The sequence below is a fragment of the Balaenoptera ricei genome, chromosome 10 (assembly GCF_028023285.1).
Source record: "Balaenoptera ricei isolate mBalRic1 chromosome 10, mBalRic1.hap2, whole genome shotgun sequence".
Lineage (NCBI taxonomy): Eukaryota > Metazoa > Chordata > Mammalia > Artiodactyla > Balaenopteridae > Balaenoptera > Balaenoptera ricei.
Genome location: NC_082648.1, coordinates 23,887,459 through 23,914,729, shown reverse-complemented (window position 1 = coordinate 23,914,729; position 27,271 = coordinate 23,887,459). Strand labels below are relative to the sequence as shown.

Below are 27,271 nucleotides of genomic sequence, written 5' to 3'. Positions count from 1 at the left end.
AATGCATTTTATGTTACATGATAAGTGGTTAAGAGAGGAAAAAAAGCAAAGATAATTTACATATATATTGCCATACACACACGCGTGTGCACACACACACACACACACACACATATTCATAGCAAAATAAGGAAGAAATACTCATGACTATTACAGTCCTCATTTCTGTATCTGGTCAAATGGTTGTAGCTGGTATTTATAACTGCCTTCTTCCATTACCCATTCTGTATTACTTTTGTCTTCAGCAAGCACTTCAGCTGGTCATGGTTCTTTACCTGGTGGAGTGATCCAAACCCTCATTCCTGAGGGGTCTGGGCCATCAGTAGTCCTCCCTCAATTGGGTTGTTTTAGTTTTCCATTTACTTTAATTACAGGGCATGATAATATTGAGATGCCCTAAAAAAATCTCCTATATTTCAGACACACTCTTCCTTACCTCCATTGTGGAATAGTAGTCCAATATCCCCTTGGTAGTCAGGATCAGTCACCCCAGCCAGTACAGCAACCCCCTTCTTTGCCTGTTGATTCAGAGGCATGAGGAGTCCAAAGTGGCTGGGCAGTAGTCTTAATTTCCAATTCAATGGAATCATTGTGTCTTCTGGTGGAAGCATTCCTCCCTTTGGAACTAAGACCTATAGGCCAGCAGAGCATAAAGTCACAGAAACAGGAACCAAAATTTTGCCAGTGGCTCACTAGGGGTAATAGTGAATGGTGCCACTCCCATTACCACCCCTTGATTCTTGGACCTGTGACCCTGGCTATAGAAGAAACAGCACCATATACTGTATGCTAATTCAAAGTATATACAACCTTGTGGAGAACCTTGCAGCAGTCCTGCAAGATACTGACACCTTGCTGGCACCATAACTTAGTCTTCAAAAGACCACTCCACCATTCTGTCAAGCCAGCTGCTTCAGGATGGTGGGAAACAAGATAAGACCAATGAATTCCATGAACATGGGCCCACTCCTGCACTTCTCTTGCTGTGAAGTGAGTTCCTTGACCAGAAGAAATGCTATGTGGAATACTATGTGGTGAATGAGGCAGTCTATAAGTCCAGAGATGACAGTTTTGGCAGAAGCACTGCACGTAGGGAAGGCAAGTCCATATCCAAAGTAAACATCTACTGCAGTAAGAATAAATTGCTGCCACTTCAATTATGGGAGCAGTTTAGTATAACCAACCTGCCTCCACTTAGCTGGCTAATCACCCCAAAGGATGGTGCCATATCAAGGATTCAGTGTCAGTCTCTGCTGATGACAGATTGGGCACTCAGCAGTGGCCATAGCCAGGCTGGCCTTGATGAGTGGAAGTCTGTTGCTTAGCCTATGTGTAACCTCCATCGCTGCCAGCATGGCCACTTTGCTTATGAGCCCACGAGGCAATGACAGGGGTGACAGGGGAAAGAGGCTGACTGGTATCCACAGAATGAGTGAGTCATCCTATCCGCTTGATTATTAAAATCTTTCTCTGCTGAGATCACTCTTCAGTGAGCATTCACATGGTACACAAGTATCTTCACATTTTTTGCCCATTCAAAGAGGTCTATCCACACCTTTTCCCCAAACTTCCTTGTCACCAATTTTCCATTCATGTTTCTCCCAAGTCCCTAACCATCCAGCCAAACCATTGGTCATAAGCCATGAATCAGTATACAATTGTATGTCTGGCCATTTGACCTTCCAAGCAAAGTGAACAACCAGGTGCACTGCCTGAAGTTCTGCCCACTGGGAGGATTTCCCTTCACCACTGTCCTTCAAGGATGTCCCAGAAAGGGGCTGTAGGGCTGCAGCCATTCACTTTCCGGTGCTGCCTGCATATCATACAAAACCATCTATATAACAGGCCTGAGTCTTCTCTTCTGTGAACTGATCTTAGCAAACTTCCCATGAGGCCACAGGTGCAATCTGGAAAAAGGAGACACTGTAGCAGAGTAGGGCCCATGGGCATTTGGGCCACTTCTTCAACTTATCTGTGCCTCCAGGGCCTGCTCAGGCCTGATCAGATATATACCGCTTCCACTTGATGATGGAGTGCTGCTGTGTCACATGCCCAACTTTATGGCTTGGTGGTCAGATAACACTGACTTCATGATGGGCAGCTAAGGTCACCTGGTAACTTGGTGGCCCATGGTTATGCAATCAGTCTCTAAGGCCCAAGTGTAGGCCAACAGCTGCTTCTCAAGAGGCGCAGTTATCCACAGAGGATGGCAGGGCTTTGGTCCAAAATCCTAAGGGCCTACACTCTGATTCTCCTAAAGGAACCTGCCAAAAGCTCCAAACAGCATCCCTATCTGCCACTGACACTTCAAGGACCGCTAGATCTGCTGGAACATATGGCCCAAGTGACAGAGCAGCTTGCACAGCAGCCTGGACCTGTGGCAGAGTCTTCTCTTATTCTGGGTCCCACTCAAAACTAGCAGCTTTTTGAGTCACTCGGTAAATGTGCCAGAGTAACACACCCCAAATGAGGAATATGTTGTCTCTAAAATCCAAAGAGACCCACTAGATGCTGTGCCTCTTTCTTGGTTGCAGGAAGGCCCAGATGCAACAACTTATCCTTGTCTTAACCTTAGAAGGGATATCTCAAGATACCTCATACCGCTAGACCCCCAGAAATTTCACTGAGGTAGAAGGCCCTTTAACTTTTATCAGATTTGTTTCCTACTCTCTGACACTAAAATGTCTTACTACTAAGTCTAGAGAAGTTGCTGCTTCTTGCTCACTAGGTCCAATCAACAAAATGTCCTCAATTTAATGGACCAGTGTGATGATATCTTGTGAAAGAGAAACTTTCACACAAACTAAATTACGACGTAGGGCTGGAGAGCCCTACCCCTGACGTAGGACAGTGAAGGTGTACTGCTGGCCTTGCCAGCTGAAAGCAAACTATTTCAGTTGGACCTTGCTGACAGAGATGGAGACAAAAGCATCCGCCAGACCAATAGCTGCATACAAGTCATCAGGGGATGTGTTAATCTACTCAAGCAATAAAACTATATATGGTACAGCAGCTGCAATTGGAATCACCACCTGGTTAAGCTTACGATAATCCACTGTCATTCTCCAAGATCCATCTGTCTTCTGCACAGGCCAAACAGATCAGATGAATGCAGAAGTGGTGGGAATCACCAACCCTGCATGTTTCATGTTCTTGATGGTGACACTAATATCTGTAATCCCCTTAGATATGAGGTATTGCTTTTGGTTTACTCTTTTCTTAGGTTGAAGCAATTCTAGTGGCTCCCATTTGACCTTTCTCACCATAATCACCTTCACTCCACTGGTCAGATAACCAATGTGGGGACTGTGATAGCTGCTGACTGTATCTATTCCAATTATGCATTCTGGAACTGGAGATATAACTACAGGATGGATTGGAGGACACACTGGGCCCACTGTGAGACAGACCTGAGCTAAAACTTCATTGATTACCTGACCTCCATAAGCCCCTATTCTGACGATGGACCAAAGGGACAACCTGGGTCTCATGGAACTAGCGTCAATTCAGAGCCAGTATCCAGCAGTCCTTGAAAGATGTGATTATTTCCTTTTCCCCAATGCACAATTACCATGATGAAAGGCCACAGAACCCTTTAGGAAGGGCTGACAGAAAGATTGACAATAAATTTTGACAATGTACCAGGGTCCTTCCTCAAGGGAACCCTGCCTCCTCTTCCTTCAAGGGGTTCTAGGTCTGTAAAAATTCAAGTCTCAGAATTGATGGATGGGTCATGACTCTCTGTTTTTTCTGATTCAGGCTAGACTTCTGTTCACTTGACCTAGAACTTTTCTGCTTATACAGATCAAGTAAGAATTTAGTAGGCTTCCTATCTATTTCACTTCTAGGGACACCATGATCAACTAGCCAACACCACTGTTCTGCCTAAATCAGACTATTCTAATTGCCGCTTTGACTCTGCTGCCCAAACCACGCTCACCTTGCCTTTGACAGATGGATGTCATTACTCGGCCCCTGCCACCCTGGAATTCATTTACTCCCATTGCATTTAGGTTTCCCAGTTCAGCGACTGCATGCCTACTGAAGCAATCACAGAGTTCTTCAAGGATGCCAGGACTCCCCTCACGATTTATCTCTCATAATATTGGTGAAAGCTATGTCTTCTGGACCCTCCCAGTTTGGGTGAGCACTTCCTAAATGACAAATCCACTCTAACATTCCCATCTCCCTAAGCCTTTGACTCCCTTCCTCTACAGTAAACCAAGACAGGTAGGCCCAGCATTTCCAGCTCACTCACTGTGCGCCACCTTTTGGTCCATATTTCAGCCAAACAACTACACTAAATGCAGAATCTCTGCTTAGTGAGCCCATATCAATAAATTCTGCCTGGTCCAACTTTATGTTCTTTTCATGATTATGCTGCACCTTTAGTATCCATTCCCACACATGTTCCCTGGATTTGTCGGTATAAATTAGAAAGCTCAAGTAGTTCTTTTGGAGTACAGTACATTTCCCCATGAGTCACACTTTGTACCTCACCTTTAGAAGCCTGCTGGGATTTCAGTCTAGTCATAGATCTAGAAGCAAAGAAGAGTGTTGGGGGCAGGTCCTGAGGAGATCAGCATTGTCTTGCCTGGCAACTGCCTCAGGGGCTGCCACTAATGTAGAATTAATCCCCTCAGATCTCAGACAGGGGTGGAGAGGCTACTCCCACTGGCAGTGAGGAAGTAGCTACCACTGTGGGTAGAGAGGCCACTGCCACTGAGGGTGGGAAGGATGCTCCCACCGGCAAAAAATACTCATCAAAATTCAGGGGCTCGATGCCTCTAGCTTCATCTCTTCCCACACACTCCTAACTTTCAGGATCCCATTCCTTCCCAATCAGCGCTCTCCCTATGATGTATCAGTTTATACAGCTCTCACCTACTTGGCTGTGAGGCCCTTGAAAACCAAGTGACATTTATTTCTGTATCCTCCAGTGCCTAGCATAGGAACCTGAAATATAGATTTCTATTGAATTGAATTTTGCTTCGCACCATAGTTCAGTTGTCCATTATTTTACTTTCATTAACTTAGTTTGACAGTTATTAAATCCTTGTTTATGCACCTATCAAAGGTCTTCACCTGCTAATAGTGCCCTTTAACAGGAAACAGACTTGTTTACCAGAGAAACACATAAAGGACTTGCTTGCTCACATTTTTCTAAGATAATATAAAACTGTCCTAACCACTAATTTTCATTTCTTCCTGAAGTAAAGTACCAGTATCCTCAGCAGGATCATTTTTTTCATCTGATCCTCACTTGTAATTTATTTTTTTTCACTTCCATACATAATAAGTAATTGACTACCAATTTTATCTGTAAAAGATTTCTAACGTATATAGACTCTAATTCTTCCAAAACATAGTTAAATGTGCATGTGGGGGAAAAAAAAGAAAAAAGCATATCTGAAGCACACAAAGTTCTCCTCTCCCTCTATTATTGGGTACATTCCTGACAAATCTGACCACTTCTGAGCAATATTTGAAAGACTTTTCCTCTGCACTATTATGAAGATTAACTAAGCCATTAGCTAAAAATCTAAAGTTTTCCCACAAGGCAATCCAAGCACTCCCAACTTTTTTATATGCCATAGTGCCAGGATCCTACAGAAATGTCAACTGACACTATTTCTCTACTGAGTAAATATATAACCAAATCCAAAAAATGCTAGCTATTAGGTGATGGCACTGACACAGTAAATCTTATTTACTTAAGTTCCATTAGTTGTGTATAAGTATTTCTACATTTTAACCCCACGTTCTTATCAACTGTTTGAATCATCCCAATCTCTTCTACAGCACTGAAAATAATATTCTCAATTATGATTCTCAGGTAGTACAAGATGGCAAGATGCTAAGCCAGCAAGTTAAATGCTAGGGAAAAAAATAAGTCCAGCTACCTTTGATTACTAAGGCATTAAAACCCCACAAGTACAAGTCTAGAGATTTTCACCAAATTAAAAAAAACAAAAAACAAAAAACCTGGGCTTCTGGTTGTCTGATAATCCCATTAACCAAGTAATGTGTTCAGGCATAGCACATGGTAAGCAGTCAATAAATGTTTTCTTACTTTTTGTAATCATTTTGATAATCAATGAACTTTTTAATCATAATTCACAAGCCCTAAAGATTTCCTCTACGTAAACTGACCCAATTATATGAGATGAACTGGCATAATATAAAAGCTAATAATTCCAAGTGGCCACACAAGACAAAGAATACAGAGTTTACATAAAGAGTTCACCAAGTCACTAAACAAGACAGCAAAAATAGCAACAAAAACAGCAACAATAAAAAACCCTGGGGAGGAAAGGAATTTCTGATTTCCAGAGTTGCCATGTTACATATAAAATATACTAAAATTATATATATACACATATATTTACAAATATCTAGTTTTCAAAAGAAATTATGAGACGTGCAAAGAAACAAGAAAGTATAGCCCACACACAGAGGGGAAAAAAGGCAGTCAATAAAAATCTGCTCGTGAGGAAACTCAGACATTAGACTTAGACAAAGACGTTAAAATCAACTACTTTAAATATGTTCAAACATATAGTCTCAAATCACTAAAGAAAACTATGCCTAAATAACTAAAGTATAATAACAGTCTCATAAAATATAGAGTACTAATGAAAAGATAGGAATTATAAAAATAAAATATATAAAATCTGGAGTTGAAAAGTACACTGACTGAAATTAAAAATTCACCAGAAGGCCTCAACAGCAAATTCTGAGCTGACAGAAGAAAGAATCAGAGAATCTGAAGATAGGTCAATTGAGATTATCCAGTTTGAGGAACAGAAAGAAAAAAGATAAACAAAAATAAAGTATCAAAACCTGTGGATAACTGTCAGGAATACCAACATATGCATAAGCATAATGAGAGTTCCAGAAAAAGAGGAGAGAAAAAAAGGGGCAGAATAACTACTTCAAGAAATAATGCTAGAGGGGCTTCCCTGGTGGCACAGTGGTTAAGAATCCACCTGCCAATGCAGGGGACACGGGTTCAAGCCCTGGTCTGGGAAGATCCCACATGCCGTGGAGCAACTAAGCCTGTGTGCCACAACTACTGAGCCTGTGCTCTAGAGCCCGCAAGTCACAACTATTGAGCCCACGTGCCACAACTATTGAAGCCCATGCTCCTAGAGCCCATGCTCCCCAACAAGAGAAGTCACCACAATGAGAAGCCCATGCACCACAACGAAGAGTAGCCCCTGTTCACCACAACTAGAGAAAGCCCACGCACAGCAACAAAGACCCAATGCAGCCAAAAGGAATAAATAAATTTAAAAATAAATAAATAAAAGAAAGAATGCTAGAAATTTTCACAAATTTGATGAAAAACATTAACCTACACATCCAAGAAACTCAACAAGTATCAGCAATTATATTAAATACACAGGGGTTAAACACTCTAATCAAAAGGCAGAAATTTGCAGAATGAATAAAAAGCATGATCCAACTAGGCACTGACTACACGACATGCCTTAGATTCAAAGACACAAGTAAAATATTGCACACCAGTATTTTATCAAGGATAACTGAATATTTCATAATCAATATGCAGAATGGTATACTATAACAACCCAAGGTTTGGAGCATCCATTTTATAAAAGTCTGTAAGTCAGTCAAAAATCTGATTTTCATTCATCCAAAATGTAGTTTTTTAGTAATATTCATATAAGCCCCTATCAGTGATGCATACTTATAGATGAATGCATCTTGCATAATACTGCAGCACTGTCTTTACTACAGTTGCAGATGTTCTGAATTCTTATAATACAAAAGTAAAGCATCTTGAAATGATCATGTAGACCCTCTTTCACCACAAGATGGAACACAAAATAAAAGGCAATTTGGCTGGCCTCTTCGTTATCTATGCCTACTTTTGGTAGGAGATGCACATGGTCTATGTTAGCAAGGCTGGCAAAGGGAGAAGAAAGTCAGTCTTCTCTGAATACCAGGAAAAAGTGATTCCACACTTTACAAAATAGCGCTTATTTCACTGATACAGTTAATCTATATATGTGTTCAACTGCATTACATAAATACCAGAATGTTCATACTCTTCTAAGGTAAAAAGGTTTACTAGAATTATAACATGCTGCATTTTAAAGTAGCTAACGTTATTTCTGATCTTCATCTATTAAACCTGTAATTTTTTTAAAGTCTTCTAATTTCAAAATTTTAAAATTATTGTATTCTCTGCTAGTGACAATAAATGTGTCTCTAATTCTTTAAGTAAAACTCTACAGCATATAGCTAACAACAGTCTTCGTACCACTTACTGGGGATTTGACAGGGAAGGGAAGAGGATACAGGTCAAGAAATATCTAAAATAATTTAAACTTAGACAATATAAAAGAACAGAAATTTGGGTAAAATTTTAGAATTAACTGATACTGTCTCATGTTGATTTATTAAATTGCTTAATGAGTTTATTCTAAGAATTAAAATTAGAAGACAGATCCAGAGTAAGCAGACTACATACAAAATGCTTACGTGAACTCTATAATGGCATTATAGCTTACAAATAAAAGCAGATTCAAGAAGACTTGTGATCAAACTCCAGCTCTATCACTCACTGTTAATACAACCATAAATAACTTTGCTCACTTGTCTGAGATTCAGTTTCCTCATCTATGAAATGGGAAAAATACTACCTACCTCAAAAGGTTCTGGTTGGAATTCAGTAACACAACATACATAAAGGGTTTCTGCATGATGCTGGACACAAAGGTTTCTACAATCCTTATCAAAAGAAAAACATGACTATTTTCCATTACACAAAATGCATCAGGAATTCTATCTAGATCACTGACAGCAAAATAATAATGTGGATGGAAAAGCCATTTATTTATTCCACATGCTAAACCTATAAAATAAATGATTTAAACTGGACAAAATCTAAGGAACTGAGTTTCTGAAATTCTAGGATTCTACCATAAAGTGATGCACAAAAAGTCAATGATATTGACTGCCACATTTTGCTCTAAAATTTTTTACAAATACATGGTCTGGAGGACAAATTCTAGGAATATAAAATAAAACAAGAAGGCAGTGTATATTAAGAATCTGAAAATATTTCATACACTTTGAGTAATAACCACTTTTTTAAAAATCAATTAAAAAAATTTTATCAGAGTTACACACAAAGATTTAATATTAATTCTGAGGAAAACAACTATCCTAACTACAAATCAAGAACATACAAATCAAGTTTTCCAAAAATTCATGATGCAGTAAGCACTCAGTGTAAGCCTAGCAAAAAGAAAAAACTGTAAGACAATATTTACAATTTTGTTTTTTAAATGTTCGCAAAAAAAAAAAAAGCCAGCAAAATATAGCAGGAATTATCTCATATTAATGGAAATGGATTAACTCTTTTCTTTATAGGATTATTTCCCAATTTTCTACTGTAATCAACTATGATTTCCACAATCAAAAAACAATACAGTATTCATTTATGATTTTTAAAAAATGCTCAGTGAACAAGAAGCTAAAGAAAACTTCCTCAATCTGATGAGAACTGTACTTTCAAAAAAACCTATAGCTAACTACTTAATGGTAAAAGATTACATGCCTTCCCCACTAAGAAGACAAACAAGGCAAGGATGTCAGCTCTTACTTGTTCTGTTTAACATCACACTGAAGGTCCTAGCCAGTGTAACGAGACAAGAAAATGAAATAAATTAAATAAAAGGCAAATAGGAAAATATGAACTAAAACTGTCTCTACTGGCAGACAAGGCTGTCTACATAGAAAATCCCAATGAGTCTACAAAAGCTACTAGGGTAATTGAATTTATTAACAAGGTTGAGAATCCAAGGTCAATATAAAATATCAATTTATTTATATAAATAATTGGAAACTGAAATTTTTTAAAAGATTACCATTTACAACAGCACCAAATAACATGAAGCACTTAGACATAAATATAACATTTTGCACAAATATGTGCATAATTATTATGCTGAAAGCTTTAAAACGTTAATGAGAAAAATCAAAGACTTTATTAACATCTTAACAACATTAAGATGTCAATTCTCTCCATATAAAACTATAACTTCAGTGCATCCACAGTCAAAATCCCAGAATGCTTTTTTATAGAATAGGCTGATTCTAAAAATGTACATGGAAAGAAAAGGAGCTAGGATACCCAAAACAAACACACACAGAAAGTAAGCTGGAAGACTCAGACTTCCTAATTTCAAGACATACTATAAAATTACATTAATAGGGACTTCCCTGGTGGTGCAGGGGTTAAGAATCCACCTGCCAATGCAGGGGGACACGGTTCGAGCCCTGGTCCGGGAAGATCCCATATGCTGTGGAGCAAATAAGCCCGTGTGCCACAACTACTGAGCCTGCGTGCCACCAACTACTGAAGCCCGCATGCCTAGAGCCCGTGCTCTGCAACAAGAGAAGCCACTGCGATGAAAAGCCCGCACATGGCAACGAAGAGTAACCCCCTCTTGCTGCAACTAGAGAAAGCCCATGTGCAGCAACGAAGACCCAATGCAGCCAAAAATAAACAATAAATAAATAAATTTATTTTTTTTTAATTTACATTAATGAAGACATTGTCGTTTTAGCTAAAGGAGAGATACATAGAACAATGGAAGAGAATTGAGAGTCCAGGAACAGATCTACACATAGTCAATTGATTTTTTACAAAGGTGCCAAGAAAATTTACTGAAGAAAGGATAGTAAGGATAGTCCTTTCAATAAGTGGTGCTGGACAAATTGGGTGTCAATACACAAAAAAAGAAAGGGAAAGAGAAAAAGAACTTTGACCCATATCTTGCACCACATACAAAAATGAAGAAATAATTGATCAAAATAGATCACAGACCTAAAGGTAAAATCTAAGACTATAAAAGTTCTAGAAGAAAACACAGTTTAAAAAAAAAATCTTTATATCTTTGGGTTAGTCAAAATTTTCTAGATAGGACCCAAAAGCACAAATCATAAAAGAAAAAAATGATAAACTGGACTTCTTCAAAATTTACAACTTCAGCTCTTTGAAAGATACTGTTAAGAAACTAAAAACAAAGCACAGACTGAAAGAAAATATTTGTGAACATATATATGATAAAGGAATTGTATCCAGACTATACAAAACTCTTACAACTCACTAAGAAAATAGACCAAAGATTTGAACAGATAACTTCACCAAAGAAGACATACAGATAGCAAATGATAGCAAATGAGCACATGAAAAGATGCTCAACATATTAGTCGATAGGAAAATTTAAATTAAAACAACAATGAGATAGCACTAAATACCTATTAGAATAGCTAAGATTAAAAGTAAAATGACAAATGCTGACCAGGATGTGGAGCAAATGGAACCATCAAACATTGCTGGTAAGGATGTAAAATGAAACAGCTATCTTGGAAAATAGTTTGGTAATTTCTTATGAAGTTAAACAAACATTTGCCACATGATCAAAGAATCCTACTCCTACTTAACAAGAAATGAAAGCATATTTCTACACAAAGACCGGTAGATGAATGTACAAAGAACTGTACATGAACGTTTACAGCAGCATCATTCCTAAATGCCAAAAACTGGAAACAACCTAAATGTCCAACTGGTGAATAGATAAACAAATTGTGATATAGCCATACAATGAAATAGCACTCGGCAATAAAAAAAGAACAAAGCACTGATACATGCACCAAAATGGATGAATCACAAAAGCATTAAGTGAAAGAAACCAGAAAACAAGGTCTATACACTGTAGGAGTCCATTTATATGACAGTCCAGAAAAGACAAAGCTATAGGAACAGTGAACAAATCACTGGTGGCCAGATCTACTGTTAAGGGGAGAAAACGAACTTACAGAGGAGCAATGAGGGAACTTTTTGGAATGATAGAAATGTTCTTTGTCTAGTTTGCGGTAGTGGTTACATGACTATTATGCATTTGTTAGAATTTAAATAACAAGATACTAGACGAGATTTTTTTTACTTGTAAAGTATACCTCAATAAACCCACATTTTAAAAGACACAGGACATGCCCTTTTGGAAAATACGCATCAAATTAAATGAGCTAAACCCAGCTAAATGGGTATTTGGGTGGGGGAGAAACAGTGGGGAAACAAAAATATCAGAAATACTGGAAATCGAAATATTGATTTATCAGTAGTAAATAAGAAGAAACACATTGATACAAAGAGTTACTCTAAAGAGAGTTGCCTTTTTTATTGTTCTCATTGTTAAGACAGAAAATAACAAAATTTGATGAGTTTCAAGAAAGACCAAAAGTCACAAGTAACAAGACTGATAAAGGAGGCACAGTGATTACAAACTAAAATTTGGAAACAACTCACCTAAACATGCCCTTTTCAATTTACTAATTAAAAGAGTCCCATCCACCCTAATGTACTTCCACCCCAATTTCTGCTATGAAGGGCAAGATAATAAACCTTCAAATAGTTTTCTTTATTCATAACAATCCTATGTACTTTACAAATCTTACATCTATAGCTAGGGGTGCAAGATAAAATGCCTCTAACTAGGCAAATTCCTATTTGTCCATTTAAGCTTCAGACCAGCTATTTGGTAACCATCTTTCTTTTCTTCTTCTTCTTTTTTTTTTTTTTTTAACTGCCACCAAAAAAAAAAAAAAGCTGTCTCTGTGATGACTTTCTGAAGTTTCTTTTTGTCTGTTATTAAGTATCAAGATGATTAAAATAAACAGAAAGCTCTCAGAAGGTTTGAGCTGATCACTCCAATAAGATACATTTTTCCATTTAATAAAAGTTAAGAGGTAAATTGTAACTTTCATCACTTTGTTTTCTTTATGTTTATTCCATTTGGCTTGTACTGTTGCTAGGAAACCTGTTCATAATAAGATTTCCCAGCCCACAGAACAACCTCCTAGCCAGCCTGGAGGATACCAAACTCTGTAACCAGGGCAATTCTCTACCACACAATTTACTGGCTAGCCAGCACCATACACGTGCACTCTCCCTGGCATCCCCCCGCTGCATTAACCTTACAGGTACAGTACAGCGAATCCCCTTAATGCAACAGAAATTGTAGCAGGAGGTAAATGATATGAAATGTTCAGCTCTGATGGCAGAGAACAACGCGAATTTATTGCCACTCCCTGTCACCCCACCCAACTAAATATTCTGGGTATTTTGTCTTAAATTGTGGGGTGAAATGTTAGCCCACCCCAGTGACAAGATGTAACGTCAGTCCACCCCAATCTCTAGTACCATGCAACATCCAAACTGCGTCCAAAAGCCATCATCCAACTACCGCCCAGATAAATATTTGGAGAGTAAGGTGGGCATCAGTATCTGCACAGTTCAGAGGGGGAGAGAAGGAAAAGAGCCGGAATTCTTAAGGTGCCACTGAATCACCTATAGCCGTGGCCAGAACTGTACCCTCCAGGAAATCAGCCTCTGCCCCAACTCTCATCAGGGAAGCAAGTGAGAGTAGCAGCAGCAACATCATCCTACCAAAAAGAAAACCCACTCAGCGCTGCTTTTAAGAGTTCCCACTCCTTCAAGCGAAGACAAAAATAGGCTTCATGTCCAAAGCTTTGCTCCGCACTACGCAACAAGGGCAGATGGAAGAAACATCTTTGAGGAGAGAGGGGGCGCACTTAAGAGGATGAAAGATGCCTCACCACTAGGAAAGTTACTGGCTGCTGCTTTCACCCCGAAACGCCACTTTTATTGCAACATATGGCCCAAAGTAACGGCAAGGAAATGTGACTGACGGCCGTTGTAGAGCTTTTACCCTGGTGTACCTGGCCAAATCGAAGGAGAAACATAAACCAGGCGCGATCGGTGAAAACTCGGCAAGGACCAAAGTCAACGTTCAGTGGGAGCTTCGGTGACACAACAGTCACGTGTACTTGTGCGTAGGCTTTCAAAAACATTCGATTCTGCAAAGCGCAGGGGCCGAAACCTGTCGGCGAGGGCAAGCTCTGGTCGGCACCGCCCGCCAAGGGAGGCAGGTCACGCCCCCTGACTCTCAGGCACCGCGACCGACCTCCCGGGGCCAGGCCCGGGCGGAAGCCCGGCCGCGCTGCCCGCCCGCGCCCAGGCCGCCTCCGGGCGCGCGGCCGGCCTCGCGCGGTCCGGGCCCCAGACCCGAAAGGCGAGCGTCCGTTTACCTGCGCCCCGGCTCTCGCCGCCGCCGCCGCCGCCGCCGCCGCGCCGCTCCCCCACGCCGCCAGGTGAGCCACCCCCAGGACACAGCCCCGCACTTGTGCACGCGGGCGCGACCCTGACCTGGGGAAGCAGGGCCCCGGCTGCACGAGTTGGGGTAGCCCACGTACCACGCACCACCCGGCTTCCAGCACCTCTGCCCCCGGAAGTTGATTTCCGCCAATGCCCGCCCAAGACCGCGCCTGTCACTCAACGCCCACACGCGCGTCATGTGTGCCTATGCTGAGGCCGAGCCCGGGGGCCCCATCTTCAGAGACCCGCCACCCCTGGCTCGAGTGGTCTTCGGAGCGCTGCCCTGGGAAAGAGATTGACTCAGGCGCTACTTCCTGGTGGTTACAGCTTCTAATTGTCCTTGAATGACAGGCCCTTTTTCTATGCCTAATCCATGCAAATCAAACCATCCCCAAGTTGGCACTGCCATCCGGGACTTTGTAGGATTGTTCCAGAGAAGAGGAACAATCCTCTTCACCACCTCCAAGCAGAGTTCCCTAAATACTGGAACTCAGTTAAATGCTGACGTGTGCTCAAGAAAGTGGAGTAGACAACTGCTCCATCTCCTCTTGACGTATCGGAACTCTCAAAGCACCAGGATGCACCCAAGCCCAGAGCCTTTCCAGACCACTGCTGTATGACTTCAGCCAAAGAGCTCTGCTCTAGAGTTACGTATGATCTTGTCTTCATCTCCAGATCACAGCAATTTGTAGATGCCATCTCTGTTTCAGAGAGAATCAATTATCCGCTACAGAGACACCCCCTTTCTTCCAAACCTTCAAATAATTTCTCCTAAAGAAAAGAGAGAATGACAAAACTGACTGTTTTATTTGAAAGCAGACATGGTTATGTAGTTTTTTTTTTTGTTTTTTGTTTTTGGTCCATTTGAGACTGTCCACAGATGTGAAAGAAAAACAATCACCAGGACATTTGTTAAAGATTTTTCCATTTTTGACATGGGAGGGATTTGGGGAACATCTATTTAACAATTTATATAACAATTTTTTACTGTCCCTACTGAGCCAAGTTGGGACAATCCAAGAGTGCACAGGATACACTCAAGATCTTTGCCTTCAAGGAGTTAACAGTCTAGTAAGAAAGACAGACAAGTAACCTGGGAATTTGAGCATTAGTCTCTGGAATATTCATGTTCATTGTATAACAGGCATTCTTTAACGTTCTGAACTTTAACATTTTAGACATTATTTTTCTCATCTTTCCACTGAACAAAAGTGGCTCAAGTCTGTAATCATCTCTGCTCTGTACTGGAGGTGGAATATGTCAGCAAGGAATCCTAACAATCAGTTCTCCAGTAAGTGCAGGCTCAAGTGATTAATGAACAGTTTCAATATTGAGCATGAATGTCACCTCTTCTACACCCTTTTTTCCTGTCCACCATCTTCTTTGTGTGCATAGCAAACAGATTTCTATTATAGGAAATCTGATGCTTTCTTACACATATTTGTTTACCTGTCTACTAGACCACCAAGTCAAGGACCACTTCTCAGTTATATATCTTTTTTTTTTTTCTTTTTTTACTAGATCACTGATTTATTATACAGTAAGTCACCTACATACAAGCGAGTTCTGTTCCAAGTCATTTTATATGTTTTAGTCTACTTCTCCTTTATCTTTGTATATCCTGCAACCTAGCACAGTGTCTAGTGATTAGAGGAAAGAATTTAATAAATGTTTCTTAAACTGAATACATAACAATTATCTTTGTATCATTGTGTGTCTCATCTCTTTCTGCTAGAAACTTCAGATGAGTTTCTGAGAGTTTTCATTGATATATCTACATGCTACCTCTGTCCCACTTAATCCAATATTCAGTATTAAACAGATTTATAAAAACTAAGTATTTATTGAGCACTTGCTATGTGCCTGGAATTGGGCTAAATATTTTAAACGTATTATCTAATGTGTCATCACACTAATCCTCTGGAATAAGTATATTAATATATTCACTTTTTAGGTGAGGATACAGACTTAGGGAGGGTAACTTGACCAAGCGGCAGAACAGGATTCAAAGTCAGCTGTGCCCAACGAAAGGATTTGTTGATTCACTACAACACACTGCCTCTGCTTTTCGCATCATTTGTTTGTGAACCCACATCTCTCCACCTCCAAGATGTCTTTCTCTCCTTTTATTAAGTACAGTTCAATGGTTGTTGGTATATTCACTAAGTTGTGCAACCATCACCACCATCAACTTTAGAACATTTTCATCACCCCAAAAAGAAACCTCATACCCTTTTTCAGTCACTCCCCGTTCCTACTGTTCCCTGCTCCTCCCAGCCCTAGACAAGCATTAATCCACTTTTTGTCTCTATAGATTTGCCTATTCTGCACATTTCATATGAAAGGAATCATGCAATATGTAGTCTTTTGTAACTGACTTCTTTTACTTCACACCATCTTGACAAAGTTTGTTGATCCACTCTTCAGTTGATGGATATTTGGGTTGTTCCCACTTTTTGGCTATTATGAATAGTGCTTCTATGAACATATACAAGTTTTTGTGTCAGCATATGTTTTCATTTCTCTTGGGTATATACCTAGGAGTGGAATTGCTGGGTCATATGGTAACTCTATGTTTAACCTTTTGAGGAACTATCGGACTGTTTTCCAAAGTGGCTGTACCATTTTTTTCATTCCCATTTGCAATGTACGAGTCTTCTTATCTCCTCTAGAATTTATGGCTCTATTCCTTGTCAGGGTACTGTCCATAAGCCATCTTTTTTTATTGTTAGCTACCTTTGCTATGTATGTGTCTGCAGACCCACCATGCTAATAGATTGTAACCTTCTGAGATGAGAAACATGGTTCCTGCCCTCAAGAAGATAAATTTGGAGCTGATATGGAGAATCAAATGAAATAGAATGATAAGCACTGAAATCATGTTTGTTTATTGTTGAAATGTGGTGGAGGAGCACCTCATTCACCCTGTACTAAACAGGAAGTACTTCTCATAAAATGTAAAGCTCAAGATGAGTCTTGAAGAATCAGTAGGAATTGGCCAAGCTAAGAAGAGAAGAAAGTGTGCTCCAGATAAAGGAAAATGTACCTGTATATGTATTTCCTTGCCTATGAACTGTTGAGGTAAGTATTGTATAGTGTGTAGGTATAGTGAAGCAAAGGTGAGGATGTGTGGAAATGTGGCAGGATAAAGGGGAAAGGTAGATGAGGCAAGATGAATGGAGAGTTTTGTAAACCACTAAGGAGTTTGCTATATATCCTGCAGGTAATGGAAAACTAATGGGTTATTTAGGCAAGGTTCAGGGAGAATTACTTCAGGAGCAGTATGGGGGATGGATTATTAGACAGGGAAGAGATGGCCAAGACTGGAGAAACAGAGAAACCAGTTAGAAGACTGATGAAATAACTAGAATGAGAAATTATGAAAGTCTGAGTTGAGGTAGTAGCCATGAAATTGTCAGAGGATTTGAAAGGTATGTGGGCAGCAAAAAAATATTAAGAAAGAACTAAAGATGTCGCCCAAGTTTCTGGTGCTATTCAAAGAAGAAAGGGATTCAAGAAGAAGATGGTACACTTGCTGATATGAAGAATGAAACACCACAGCTTATTACTGTTGTATTGTACAATGCTACAGATCTTTTGTTTATTTGATCAGGGTTCCAGCTCCATGTCCCCTTCATTTTCTTGGTCACAAGATGACTGCCTTCAGCAACAAGGATCATGTGCTTTCTCATTCAAATCAAGGGTAGGGGGATGGGGGAAAGGGGGCCACATCACACAATTCTGGGCAAAAGTCCTGTGGTTGGTGCTCACTCTCAAACTATTTCTTATGGACAGGGGAACACCATAGGTCAGGATTAGATGATCCCAATTGGGTTAGTTTGAGAATAAGAGTGAGGTTAGTTCCACCTAAACTTCTCAGGTGTGTGCTGCACAATGTGGGGAGAGTGAAATAAATGCCAAGTGTCTACTACAATTATTTTCAAAGCATATAAATATGTAACAACTATATTATTTTCTTTGTTGGAGTAAAAAAAAAAAAAAAAAAAAGAAAAAAACTAACTCTAAGCATATGTAACAAAGACTCTGATTCTATTTTTGATGTTTGACCTTTGACAATTTTCAAGCCTCACCCATTCCCTCTTGCCCCGCATCTGGACAGGCTGATATGAAAGCCTGAGTTCTCCCTTCTCCGGTGCCAGGGGGAATGTTCACCCTAGTGCCATGCCCTAGCCACCATAAAATGCCCAAGGCCAGTCTCTCATTGTGTGCTCTCCTCCAACCCTCCTATAAAGCCATTTTGGACCTGCTTGGGAAGCCTGCCCTGCTCTTTCTAGAAAGTCTCCTCATGTGAGCAATAAGCTTTCTTATACCCCTTGGCATATGTATGGTTGAAATCTGAACCAGATTTTAGGTGGGTGTTCGTCTCACTTCTATGGGTGACTGCAACAGCATATACACTATGGATACATAGGCGAAAGGATGTAAGGAACAAACTGTGAAACTTTTAAATAAGCACTCTTCTAGCCCCTTCCTTTTCCTATATTCATTGTTCATTTATGTGAGCCTTCAATTCAAATCAATATAGAGTTTGATTTTTCTGCTACTGATCCTCAGTATTGAATATTGAATGTTGAATATTGTATTGAATGTTAAGTCAGTGTGAATTTGCTTGTTATACTTTACCTCAAAATACTTTAGTGTAGGTAATGTGATATAAGTGTGCATGTACTTTACTTAATTTACTTTATCTTCTAATGATTGTCAGTTGCCATAATCTAGAGTTCATACTTTCGAAGTATTCAGCTGGTGTTTAATCAGAAAGCTTGCATTCCAAACATAGCAAGGATAAGTGCTTCAGCTATCATTGTCTTCCGTTAACACTTGAGACTATGCTAATCAATAAAATGAATGCTATAAATGGGTTTTCATGGGTGAAATTAAGGGTTTGTTGATAAGCACGATGGATGTTATAAATTGACTCTCATAGATTGGTTAAAATATTTCAGAGACAGTCCCTACCTTTCATGACCAAGATTATAAGAAGCTCTGTAGTCGACACTTTTAGGAACAACAGCCTTCAGACCTCAAACTTAAATGTCTGAAATCCTAATAATCTTAAGCATGCCAAAGGTGGAACAGTTTAATTTCTACTTAGCTAAAGGAAGAATCACGCTCATTACAGAGATGACAGGAAACATGATGGAGACAAGGAATAAATTATTGATGCCTTTCCCTCCTCTCCCCCCATTCATCTTTGGAATATCCCCAATGCAGGTGCCATTAAACTGAGATCTCAGGATAGGCCATTAAACTAAATTCAGACTAGTAAAGCCTGAAGATCTACTAGGAAGTAGAAATTCCAAGATATAAAAATTTGAACTACATATCATTTCTGGCCGTGGTCACTTGCCTACAGAAATAACAAGAAGCATATTGTTCAAAAACCTAATATTAAAGGGAGAATATATCATTAAATAACCCCCAAGCCTGACTGATAATAGCCTGTGACTACAGAATGTTAGGATGATCCTCAGAATTCCGTACTCCATCTAATAGGAAATGAGGTGCCAAAATAGTGTAACTTCCTGAAAAGAGCATCTTCCCCGATGACCCTCTCAGGGCCACATAAAGGACACAGAGAACAAAGCAGCACCTGCCTAAAGAACACACACCACAGCCAGCCAGGAATCCTCACTACTCCTTTCTTCAGAATATGACAAAAAACAGTGACCACTGTGCAATGTTTCCAAATATCCTCTTTTTAATAGGGAGTTTCTATTGCAATGACTTCATCCTTTCTCTTCCATTGCATTTTGCATTCATTGGGACTAAATAACTTGTCACTGATTGCTAGACCATGAGGAACCCCAGGTGAAGCTAACACACTTTGGAGAGACAGACAGAAAACATTTGCTAATTAAAGTGATTGGGTAGGACTTCCTGGTGGCACAGTGGTTAAGAATCCACCTGCCAATGCAGGGAACATGGGTTCGATCCCTGGTCCGGGAAGATCCCACATGCCGCAGAGCAACTAAGCCTGTGCACCACAACTACTGAGCCTGAGCTCTAGAGCCCGCGAGCCACAACTTCTGAGCCCTCATGCCACAACTACTGAGCCCATGCGCCACAACTACTGAGCCCACGCACTGCAACTACTGAGCCTGCATGCTGCAACTACTGAAGCCCGCGCACATGGTGTCCATGCTCTGCAACAAGAGAGGCCACTGCAATGAGAAGCCTGCGCACTGCAACAAAGAGTAACCCTCGCTTGCTGCAACTAGAGAAAGCCCGCACACAGCAACAAAGACCCAACACAGCCAAATAAATAAATAAATAAAGTGATTGGGCAGCAAAAGGGTATACTACAATTATCCAATCTTTCCCCATGGTGCAGCATTCAGGTATATTGGATGAAATTGACCCTAACCTTGGTTAGTCCTGATTGGTGTAAACCAGAAGTTACTCCCAACCCCCTTGCCACAGTTTATTTGGGGGTGGGGGGGTGAGAAATCAAGTCAATCATTGCATTGCCCTAACCATATGAATTGTTTCAGGGATCATCCAACAAGCACAAACCTCAGGACAAGTGCTCAATGATTGTTGGAAGGAACTTTCTCTCTTCCTGAGGAGATAAGTGAAGAAGCATGTAATTCCCATTGCTCTCAACAATCATCTTGTGACCGTGAAGGAGACCTGTCTGAGGATAAAAGCAGATACAGATTGCAGAACAAACCTGATATAAATTGGAGAAATGGAGCCGAAACTTTGATTAAATCAGTTCTAAAGCTTCCTTCATCTCCATGGGACTTTTAATTTATGTAAACAATTTCCACTTTTTATTTAATCCATTTTGAATTAGGTTTTCTGTTACTTTCAATCCCAGGTGTTTTAACTGGCAGAAAGATTCTGTATCTCTATCTTCATTTTAAATGTCAGAAAATAAATTGTCATTTTCTTAAAATGGAAAAGAGCCTTATTTTCCTTCTTCCGTTTGAACATGCTCATACCAGAGTGAGACTGAAAATGAGCTACTGTCCCTGAGAGCAGTTCTTTCACCTTCATGTGATACTCAGCTTTCACATTAAACCAATGGGAAACTACTTCAAATATTGATTTGTAACATTATATATGAAGTATATAAAGAATAAACTGTGAAAGCTTTACGTAAGCACTTTTCTGGCCCTTCCTCCAATCAGGTCTCCTTTGAATTCTGTACAGGATGTAACCCATTAATAAAAACTTCATTCTATAGGAGATATGTGAACCCTAACTTCTCACTCTTTTGTAAATTGTTATTGGTCACCATTTGGTTTTGACAGTTTAGCTTGATTTATAACTGGGCAAGAATCACTCCCTAATGTTTGAAAATATGAATTGCTTCTATTATTACCTCAGGGCCTAATACACAAAAGAAGGCCCAAGGCAGAAAACGAAACAAGAGAAGCCATCATTTCATTCATGTAATCATTATAATAAATTAATAAACACTTATTTACCCGATGAGTTGCCTTTAACTATGATCTCCAAATAATAACACAGAAATGTGGCCACTGTAGATAGAAAACACACACGTCCACTCTATTTCCTTTGCTCCTCATTAAAAGACATTGACTTGTATCTATGGAATGAAATTTCTAACATTAAAAATGATGAAAATTTTTTTTATCTTCTGGGTTGATTCTAACTCCTAAATTATTCACATAATTCCCAGTGCTTAATTAAATGTCAAATCTCGTACCTAAACACTACTTTTTGTGATGCATGTTGAAAAATCCAAACGTGACCTAGGTTTTGCATCTATATGAAACTATCATATTGCTTCCTTAGAACTCACTCTACCACTTTTGCAGATGGAGCAAGCAATACTCTGGGCAGAAAGCCATGCGAGAGCTGCTACAACTAAGATAAATTGAGTCTGAATTAAACTTCTTCAAAAATTTTGGTGCACCACAGAATTAACACATCATGAAAAAACTCTGAAGTTTGAAAAATGGAGTTTGAAAGAACATGGTGGAACCCCAAGCAGCATTCTCCTGAGAGTCTGATCACTCTTTTAAGTTGACCAGAAAAAGCAAAGTATTATATATGAACAGTGGAAGGCCCTTCCATTTATTTCTTTCAGTTTGGGATACTAAATGTTTCTAATGATAAAGAGAATTTTGTGTCATATGTCAAACTTTAACCTAGCATAGAAAAAAAAAAATCATCCAACATCTGAAAGAAAATTATCCCTGTTGGAGACCAGCTCTACCTGCATATGTGTTGTACTGTCATTCAGGAATACCTGGCTTACAATTTAAATTATAAATAAAACTCTAATCAGTTTTTTCTTTGATGACAATATCTAAGAATTGTCAGCATAGTTTTAAGGAAACTATCTGAAACTATTTGAAAGCATAGTTTTAAGGGTATAAAGACACAGAGTGTATTTAACCCGCAGTGTCTAAATCCGTTTCTGGCAATAAGCCACAAACCCACTGCTTTTTTGGGGATAGTGGAGAGTTTACTAACAGCTAAGGCATTGTTTTAACCATTATTCATATTATAAGTTTTTACATTATTTTAATACATTTATCAGAATCTTTGCTTAAGATGTGTATCTTAAACCCCAGCATCATATAGTAATTTGCCTAATTTTTCTACCAAACAATTTAACAAATGCCAGTAATGCCTTTAGATAATAATGCCGAGAGATTGACAATAAAATTAGCTTTTACATTAATGAAGTTATTTTTTAAGTAAAATTAGATTTATGAGATACCCCAAATCTAGGATTTTATAGAAATATTTGATAATGAGACTTCTGAGTAACATATGGATTATGTGAGTCCTGTTATAAAGAGTATGAATAGGGGCTTCCCTGGTGGTGCAGTGGTTGAGAATCCGCCTGCCAATGCAGGGGACACGGGTTCGAGCCCTGGTCTGGGAAGATCCCACATGCCGCGGAGCAGCTGGGCCCGTGAGCCACAACTACTGAGCCTGCGCGTCTGGAGCCTGTGCTCCGCAACAAGAGAGGCCACGATAGTGAGAGCCCCGTGCACCGCAATGAAGAGTGGCCCCTGCTCGCCGCAAATAGAGGAAGCCCACGCACAGAAACAAAGACCCAACACAGCCAAAAATAAATAAATAAATAAATAAATTTATTAAAAGAAAAGAAGAGGAGGTACTTTAAAAAAAAAAAAAAAAGAGTATGAATAATTGTATGCTCTTAGTTTTCTGGTAAATTGCTGTGAATCCTTGATCACCATGTGATTAAGGTGCACAGGCAACATTTCCCCCAACTTTATAATAATAGCATAAAGGCTTATTGTTAACAATCTGTAGTGATGTGAATATGCTTTACATCACTATATATAAGATATATATGTGTGTGTATTATCTCCCAATTATGTTTACTCACTAAAATATACAAGCATTTGTGACTGAGTTACTGTCTCTTTACAGAAATTCACTCCCCGATCAATCTGAACAAAATTACTCTCTCTTGATTCTCTGACTTCAGACTATTCTTTATCCAATTCAAAAGATCCCTTTCCTCCACCCTCTACTTCAGTGTAGCTATTCTGCGAGTTTTCAGCCTTTGTTCTCTTCTAGCTCAGGTTTAGCCATTCTCTGTGGGTAGTTTTTTCTTCTCACCACAGACTTTATGTCCTTAATACAAATGATTCTGGAATCCACAGGTGTCTTTTGAATAAAATCTTCTCTCAACCTACATTATTATACTCCACATGACCACCCAAATTCCATTCTCTGTATCCACATTTTATGATCCCATGGAAGTTTTTTTTAACTCTCTAGCCCAGTATTCTCTCTTAAGTTCAAAATAGACTTTATAGCTTGCCTGCTAGATATGCCCCTAAATGTCCCACAGGCAACTTACATGTTCCAGAAGAAACTCATTATCTGTTCTCCCCTAAACCTAACCATCTTCACTCAGTTGCTTTCATAAGCACCTGCATTAGTTAAGACTCTAGTTTCAGCTCCTTTAACCAAGGCTGGAAAATACTAGTGGCATAAACAAGAAAAGTATGACATATCTCACATAAAAACATAAGAATAGGCAACCAGGGCTCCATGGATACCCAACCCAGCCTCCTTACATCTCGTGGTTCTCCCATTTTGAACACGTAGCTTCCTTTTCAAGGTCTAAGATACATGCTCCAGCTCACGCCATCACATCTGCATTCTAACTGGCAGAACAGGGAAAGGGGGAAGTGAAGGGAATGCCTCTTCTTTTTAAGGGCGGGCACAGAAGGTACACATATCACTTCAATTCACATCCCACTGGTCAGAACTTTGCCACTTAGCCATGCCTAGCTACAAGGGAAGCTGGGAAATGTCCTCTTCAGCTGCAGCTTTGTGGCCTGCTGAAACTCAGAGATTCTACTACTAAAGAGGAAGGTGATAATATACACTGGGGAAGAAGTGTTGATCTCTCTCACATACACTCTCTGATATTTCACTACTGCTACTGCCTTGTTAAATATATATTTATTCTTTTCATGTGAATGTACACTGAATGGTTTCTGATCCTGTAATCTGAGTGGGGTAGAAAAGAATGCATTCATCAAACCGATGGTTACATACCTTGTTCCTAAACCTGAATTAATTCAGTCTAACAAAGTGGATTACCTCTAACAAAGCTACCGCATCTGACACAGTAGCTGTGATCAGGGATACTACTTGGTTGAGCTTGAGACAGTCTATAGTCATCTCACAGGATCCATCCAGTGTTTTCAGGAGCCAGAGGAGTGAATCAAATGGAGATAAGATAGGGACAACCACCTTTACATCTGAGGTCAGCAAACTTATTCTGTAAAGGGCCAGATACTATTTTAGGCTTTGCAGGCCATGTAGTTTCTGTTGCAACCAGTGGACCCATGGTAAACTAAACCTTGGACAGAACTCCATTTTTAAACTGCCCTTTATATTCTCCCACTCTTACTGGAGGGTCCTGATGTTGTGTTAGGTTTCCTGGTTTCAGTGTTGACTAAGGCTCCGTGCCCATCTGTTTCTAAAATGTAAGTGGCCTTTGGTCCCTTTTGAAAAGGACTGGGAATCATAACCCTATACTTGCCATGGTCATAACAGGGTCCATCCCTGTGAGGACCTACCACTGCAATGAATGGGTTCTGGGTCTGAAAATTGGCTCAGATCCATAACGTGGGCAAGAGATAATGGCAATTTTATTGTGGTGGCCACTCTCAGCCTCCCAGTTATCCATCCTTGTGTCCTTCTGCTGGTGCATGCTGAGTGATTCCATTGTTCATTATCCTTCTGTAGACCATCAGTGCTGCTTAGCAATAGCCATCCAATCCCATTATCTTTATAGATATGATATTCTCCATACATCTCAAATATCTGACTCATTTGGCCAATTCACCAACAGTGAAAATGTTAACAACTGGACCACTATCTTGTGCCAGGGGCTATCTGTGTCCCATGTGCCACAAATGATAAAGTTTTCATTGCCAGAAGACAAAATCCTATCTTAGAACCTACTCTCTTGGACCACTCCTTAACAAAATGCACAGGTTATGTTCTCAGGAAGCAGAAGCTGAGACAGAATTTTGGGTGCAAGATGTATATTAGGGGTAAAACCCTTAATAGGAAGGGAAAAGGAAACAGGATCAGGCAGAGGGAGAAGCTGAACTGTGATGCAGATGCAACATAGCTTCAGCTAACCCATCAGAAAACTCTGGAACAAATATGCCTTTCAGAGTCCTGCATCAGGTCAAAATGACCAGATCTTTGTACTACCACTTCTCTCAGTCACCAGATGCAAATTGCCCTGGGAAGGGTATGACTTTTGGGAAGTCAATTCTCTATACCTGAGCAGATCCTAAAGAGATGCCAGCTGTAGAATGCCGACTGTACTTCCTGCAGCTGAGGAGGAAGTCCTTCTTGAAGGGGAATCTGGTGGTACATCTCTGTATCTAGCACATTAAAACACTTGCAACATTGGCTGTGGCTGAAACAGTCTCATTTTTGTGCATTTGAACATGCTGTTTCCTCTTCCAGGCTTCCTCTTCCTTCTGGAAATCTCCTCTGAATTTCCCAGGCTATATCACTTGCCCAATCTCTGAGGCCTGATCACATATTATTTATACCATTATCTTAGTCATTCTCAAGCTATATTGTAATAATTTGCTTATACCTTTTGCCCAATATATTGTGAACTCCTTGAAGACATGGATTATCTGTTTCATTTTCGTATATGCAACATCTAAAGCAGTGTATTTCATATAAGAAATTTTCAGTACCTCATTGTAGTTTTGATTTGCATTTTTCCAATAATTAGTGATGTTGAGCATTTTTTCATGTGCCTCTTGGCCATCTATAGGTCTTCTTTGGAGAAATGTCTATTTAGGCTCATTTTTTAATTGGGTTGTTTGGTTTTTTTGATATTGAGCTGCATGAGCTGTTTGTATATTTTGGAGATTAATCTTCAAAACTACAATGAGGTATCACCTCACACCAGTCAGATTGGCCATCAACAGAAAATCTACAAACGATAAATGCTGGAGAGGGTGTGGAGAAAAGGGAACCCTCTTGCACTGTTGGTGGGAATGTAAATTGATACAGCCACTATGGAGAACAGTATGGCAGTTACCTAAAAACCTAAAAAAATATTACCATTAATTGGTAATTAATTAATTACCAGCAATCCAACTACTGGGCATATACCCATAGAAAACCATAACTCAAAAAGACACATGTACCCCAATGTTCATTGTGGCACTATTTACAATAGCCAGGTCATGGAAGCAACCTAAATGCCCATCAACAGACAAATGGATAAAGAGGATGTGGTACATATATACAGTGGAATATTACTCATCCATAAAAAAGGAACGAAATGGGGTCATTTGTAGAGACGTGGTTGGACCTAGAGACTGTCACACAGAGTGAAGTAAGTCAGAAAGCTAAAAACAAATATCATATATTAATGCATATATGTGGAATCTAGAAAAATGGTACAGATGAACTGGCTTGCAAGGCAGAAATAGAGACAAAGATGTAGAGAACAAACGTATGGACACCAAGGGGGGAAAGGAGGGGGGTGGGATGAATTGGGAGATTAGGACTGACATA

At 39.7% G+C, this 27,271-nt stretch overlaps 1 protein-coding gene and 1 pseudogene across 4 annotated transcripts in view; both read right to left on the bottom strand.

The window, feature by feature from the left end:
- The window catches only part of CCDC91 (coiled-coil domain containing 91), a 425,558-nt gene extending 411,221 nt beyond the window's left edge, over window positions 1-14,337 (bottom strand). For 3 of the 4 annotated variants that reach the window (XM_059935544.1, XM_059935541.1, XM_059935545.1), the window contains exon 1: window positions 14,149-14,336. The gene's annotated coding sequence lies outside the window, so the exon portion shown is untranslated. Of the gene's footprint in view, window positions 1-14,148 lie in introns of all 4 variants that reach the window. The other variant, XM_059935542.1, reaches the window with a different exon arrangement.
- LOC132372851 (uncharacterized) lies at window positions 151-26,104 on the bottom strand (annotated as a pseudogene).
- Between the last annotated feature and the right edge of the window lie 1,167 nt (window positions 26,105-27,271).